The 5866-nt window shown below is 36.8% G+C and overlaps 1 pseudogene; it reads right to left on the bottom strand.

The window, feature by feature from the left end:
• Positions 1–644: 644 nt before the first annotated feature.
• Positions 645–4178, bottom strand: LOC134264109 (uncharacterized; annotated as a pseudogene).
• Between the last annotated feature and the right edge of the window lie 1688 nt (positions 4179–5866).

Here is a 5866-nt window from a genome sequence, read left to right as displayed (position 1 = left end):
GTCAGGAAGTAGGTGCTGATTCTTAAATCACGGGTCTGAATCCAATGTAGTACATAGAGACTGCTCCCTCGGATGAGAGCAGAGACTGTGTTGGTGATGTATCCACAGGAATAAAAAGTTCTCTAAACGAATATCATAATTTCTACGAGCAGCAAACAAATACTAGTATATGACTATATACCCGTACGAAAAAATTCAGGCGGGGAACAGGCGGAGAGTATAGACGGAATCCGTCTGAATAAAGCTTTATAAAGCATTATAATGCTTAGGTGGAATACAAGCGAAATTCAGGTGGAATTTAGATGGAATTCAGGCGGAATAATAGGCGAAAAATGCAAATTAGTCCGCCTATGAATTCCGCCTTTCAAATCCGCTTAAAATTCCTGCTAAAGCATTAGTGGAATATTAGACGGAATTCAGGCGGACTTTAGATGGAATCTGTTTAAATATTCCACCTAAAAATCTGTAGAAAAATAACAATATAAAATATAACATTACAACATTATTTATTAAACTTATGTAAAATACATTTGACTTCCAAAAGTTTAACTAAAACTGTTCATTTCAAACTTTAATTGTCTTTTAGATCAAATCATTTACTTGAACTTGTATTGCATTAGAGCTCGAGTTCTGTGACTATAACTTCAGGAGTCTTCTGAAACTTCGGGCTCTTTATCCTCAGTTTTTTTCACTTTGCTCTTCACCTTTTTTCTTGCACAGGACACCTGCTCTGTGACGGCATCATTCACACTCTTCTCGGAAAATGATCCACTGTTCTGATTACACCAGATGGATACATATTTTGAAAAAAAGATCATAATAAATTTTATTCATTATTAAGAATTAAAATTTTGTAATTTTTCAGCAAATGCAGTACTACTACTAGTGACAATCCTTGATTTCTTCATTGTAATTCTGCAAACATCATTGAAGATAAAATGATAAATTAAAGAGTTATGAGAAATAATGTTATTCATGTCTGTACCCTTTAAGACTTCCATTTTGGAATTATGCAAAACAGGTCTCTGGTCCCCTTTTTTGGACTTGATTCTTTGACCCCTGCTAGATGCCAATTCCTCCCAGGAGAATATGGCCTATAGAAGTTTGGCCGTCAAAGTAAACGCCATATTTGTAGGATGGGCCTTTTTGGCAGCATCTTTGGCTTTTCTCAAAGATTCTCTTCTCACTTTTAAGTTGTGATGAGCCAGGGGTTTTGTCATCTGCAATCAATCAAAGTAAATTGCTTATTTCTTAAATAACAAATTACTTATAAATTGTGAAAAAATGGAAAGCATTTTTAAATTTGACAATGGTGTTTATAAATTTAAAAAAAGAAGAAAAAAAAGTTTTACTCAACATGGCTATCAGTCCTCTGTTGATGAGGCATGCTTTCTCGGAGATCTCCTTGGCGTAGTTGGCAGGGTAGTTGGAGTAGCTGGCAGGGTAGTTGGAATAGGTGGAGGGTAGTTGGAGTAGCTGGCAGGTTGGTTGGAGTAGAGATGATTGGAGATGTGGTGCTTTGAGCCATCAAGGTCTTGTTCCGTACTGGCTGTGTGACTGTGTTCTGAAGTGTATTTGTGTTCTGTACTGACTGAGTGACTGCATTTTCAAATGGATTTGTCAAATTCAATGGGTATGTGTTTGTGCTCTGTAAAGACTGTGTGTGTGTGTTCTGTGGTTGAATATTGTGGGTTGACGTAAAGCTCTGAGGAGTTGAGTTGACATTGTTATCCTGTAAGGTTGTGAAATGTTGAAACTGTGTGTTGTCTGCTGTACTTTGCTTTGTTGGTGTTTTGAGTGTTGGTATGTCAAGTGTTGTCTGTGGTGTTTGCTCCGATATGCAGGTGTCATGTGTGGACCATGGGGATGGCTGTGTGTAGTTTGTATATGGCGTCCATGTTTGTGTGATCATAGGAGGGATCCTTATGTCCTGGTCCAAAGTTGCATCTGATTTATCTACCATCTGAACAAATAATTAAAAACAGTGTTGAGTAAGTCATGAATATGTACGTTTTGGGTAGCAAGATATTTATATAATGTCTGACCATTAAATACACTACCTGGGAGTTCACACAGCTCTCAGACTGTCCAGACTTAAATTGTTTTACGACGGCCTGCATGTAGTCCTGCACACTAGGTTTCAGCATCAGTTCAAATAATTGAACTACTTCTGCTGGTGGTGGAACTGCTGTAGAGAGAAGAAATACAGTGATATACCATAAATTAACAAGAGTGTAAATAGCATTATTACATATGTAAAACCATGTATATGAATTTACCAGGTATTTTTGATCTCTCTAAGGGCCTATCCTCTTGAATAGTTATGTCCAACTGGCTACTTGTATTTGTTAAGTCTGGGTGACACAAAGCCCAAGTGGATGTCAGAGGTGTGTCTTCATTTGCAGCTGGTGGGGAAGCCTTCTCTGGGAGATCTCCAAATTGACAGCACAAAGAAGATGCTAAGATTTCTTTCGCAGCTAATAATTCAACGTTACTTTCTGCCCTTTTCTCTTGTTTTTCTCTTTCTTTTGGATTCTGAGCTTTTTTCTTGGTATCTTCTTTTCCTGATTCATTTCCTTTGTCGTCTTTGGTTTCCTTTTCTTCTTTCCAGTTTCTTTGCATTTTTCATGCTCCATTTTCTTCCCCTTTTCATTTTCTTTTTGATTTTTTTTTCTTTTTTGGGACTCAGTTCCAGATCCTGTTCTTTGCTCTCTTTAGCTCTTTCTGTTGCTGTTCTCTCTCGCTTTCCATTTTTTCCTGATGTTCACTTTTATCCAAACGATTCTTAAAATAATTAATCAGGGCCTCCACTCTCTCTTCATTAGTAGCATAATCCTTCTCTCGTAAGATTTTCTTTTCTGCCTTAATGGCCTCTTCATTGAGAAGTTCTTCAGTTTCTAAAAAATCAAATGTTTATATTTCTTAAGTGGTGAGCGATGCAACTTTGCCCTGATTTGTTTTTATTATATATCCATTATAAAATTAAAGTACACTTAATATATTTGCGATATTTTCGTCTATTTATGACTTCATCTACTATATCTCCCTAAATGATCAAATGCTCTCATTTATATAGTAAACTGAGCCTCCACAATGTGGGGAGTGAAAATTCTACCCCCTCTAAGTGGGGAGGCAATACATAAAATTATACAAGGACCACCCGTGATTAACTAATTATCACTGTAATTAAAGGGCAATAAACTGACTATGCTTACTAATAGATAAGGTGATACAGCTAAATGGGAGATTAAGAATAAGTAGCTAACAATCCGGAATCTGAAAATCAACTAATATAACTTCTCTACAACTCTCCCCCACTTAATATTTGACTCCGTTCAAATAAAAGAAAAAAAACTAACTAAAAACTAAGCTAAGCGAAACATTGAAAAAAATGAAAATGAAAAACATACATGACAGATAACAATAAAATCAGCAATACATGTACTTCAAGTTGACATAATAAATCAAATAAAAGTAATAAAAGATTTTCAAATACATGTACAATAATATCAATAAACAAAAAGCATTAATAAAAACAAATCCGATTGTTCATCTGTGAATAATGTAAACCAACAATAAAGACATAATTGACAATAAAATTCATATTACACATTCACAGTTAAGCATAAGTTCACATATTCACATTTAAGTCAGTAACAATAGATTTAATCCTTTAATTCGACAATTTTCACATTTTGATTACGAAAGTGTTCTGGCACTTTATTTAAAATGTCAGTCGCAAATCTCACAAGGTCCACTTCATCAGGATTCACAGTTTCTGAATGTGAGATTTCGGTATCACGAACAATTTCCGAGTTACCATCACTTTGATAGGTTGTTTTCTTTGTCATTTTTAGGATTATGGTTTCCGTCAATGTTGTTGAATTTGGCATCGATTTCGCAACGATATTTTCCGAGTCACTAGATTCGTTGAGGTTTGAATGCACATCCTCACTGCCATTTAAAATGTCTTCTAAAAACGCATTTACTTTGGCGTTGTTTGTTGAGTTCAAAAGCTCATTTTCTAACTCGGATCCAATGGACGGCCAATCTTCATCTTCACTGATTGGATCATACTCTGTTGACGGGCGCGGTGGCGAGTTGACAGGAGTAATGTCCTCATACATTGCGCTAATGAAAACTGCCTTCTTAGCCTCGTTTAGTTCTTCTTGCGACATCTTCTTCTTCTTACTAAGTTTTACTTCGTTTCCCGCATTTTTGTCAGAAAGTTTATGACAACTTTGTAAATGTCTTTTAAGGCTGAAATTTCTTGAAAATGGACGTTGGCAATACGAACAGTTCACAATTAATTGGTCCAAATGGTTTTCTCTGATGTGTCGTTGTAAATTATCTTTTCTTATAATATTTCTTCCACAAATTTCGCACAGCATAGCATCTCAAAAGTTTTTCTTAGAATGGTCACAACAAGTAGCGCTTTGGTAATTTTACTTCACGGCCCCTGCGTGTCAAGGTGGTGGTAAGCTGCGACTCCTGATCCACGTTCCTTTCATCCTTTTGAAGTTTGGTCGTTTCCGTACGGGGTGTCGAGACACTTGGGTCGGTCTGGTCTTGGAGCGGCAGACTAGAAACGTCAGGGTCTTCTGGCTCAGCATCATAATTAACACCTGATAAAGTTTTACTGCCGTGGTATCGTTTAAGGTTGTCTGAGTGAATGATAACGGGTTTCGAATTTTCCGAGTGTTTAATCTGGTATAATACATCTGATAGTCTTTTTGTAACAATCCACGGTCCAGTCCATTTTCTAGCCAATTTTTGTTTCGTTCCTTCCACAATTTTCGGTTGACTACGGCGCACTAAGTCTCAAATTTCATACGTTATTTCTCGTATATTTCTGTCAAAATTTCGCTTCTGTCTCTCGGAATTAATTTTCATTGTTTCCCTCGCTAATTGATGAATTTCGATTAATTTGTTTTCTAAGTTGCGCACATAATCTGCGTCATTGACTTCGGCATCACTGTTTGTTAGATCTTTTTCAGTCATGAGATTCAGTGGTAATTTTGCTTCTCTTCCAAATACCATCCTATGTGGTGACAAACCCGTAGTTTCATGTGGCGTAGTATTGTATGCAAGAACAATCCCAATAACGATCCCAGTCCGTCTGGTTTGAACATATGTATTTGGATAACATATCTTTTATCGTTCTATTCAGTCGTTCAACCATTCCATCTGATTGCGGGTGATATGGGGTTGTCCGAGTTTTATTAATCTGGAATATCCGACACAAGCCTTGGAATAAGTTACTCTCAAATTGTCTCCCTTGATCCGAATGAATTTCACTAGGGCATCCATAACGTTTTATCCAGCCTTTAAACATCACTTCAGCAACTGTCTCTGCTTCTAAATTTACCAACGGAAAAAGCTCTATGAATTTGGTAAAGTAATCAGCCACTACTAACAAGTAAGAATATCCTTTGTCCGATTTTGGAAAAGGTCCAGTAATATCAATTGCTATCCTTTCAAACGGTTCACCACTGAAATATTGCTTCATGTAGGATCTTTTCTTTCTAGGTGGATTTTTCCTCCTCACAAATATCACAGGATAACACATAATCATGCACACTTTGTCGCATTCTTGGCCAATAATAACGCGAATTTCGCACTTTTGCAAGCGTTCTCTTTTCTCCCATATGTCCGGCACTATTGGAATCATGTAGTTGCCACAGAATAACGCTTCGTAATTTCCGCGGAACACATATTTTGTAATCCTCATTTTCTGGATTGATCCAGCGAATACACAATATTCCACGATCCATATACAACAAATCCCATCTGGAAAACCAAAATTTACACTCAGAATTTTCACACGATATCACTGATAATGGGGGTTTCTCGCCTTTTTCTAGCC

The sequence above is a fragment of the Saccostrea cucullata genome, unplaced genomic scaffold, assembly GCF_032062105.1.
Source record: "Saccostrea cucullata isolate Sc308-1 unplaced genomic scaffold, CSIRO_AGI_Scuc_v1 ctg1161, whole genome shotgun sequence".
In the NCBI taxonomy this organism is placed as follows: Eukaryota; Metazoa; Mollusca; class Bivalvia; order Ostreida; family Ostreidae; genus Saccostrea; species Saccostrea cuccullata.
The sequence above is the reverse complement of the archived record's forward strand: the minus strand, read 5'-3'. Positions and strand labels throughout refer to the sequence as shown.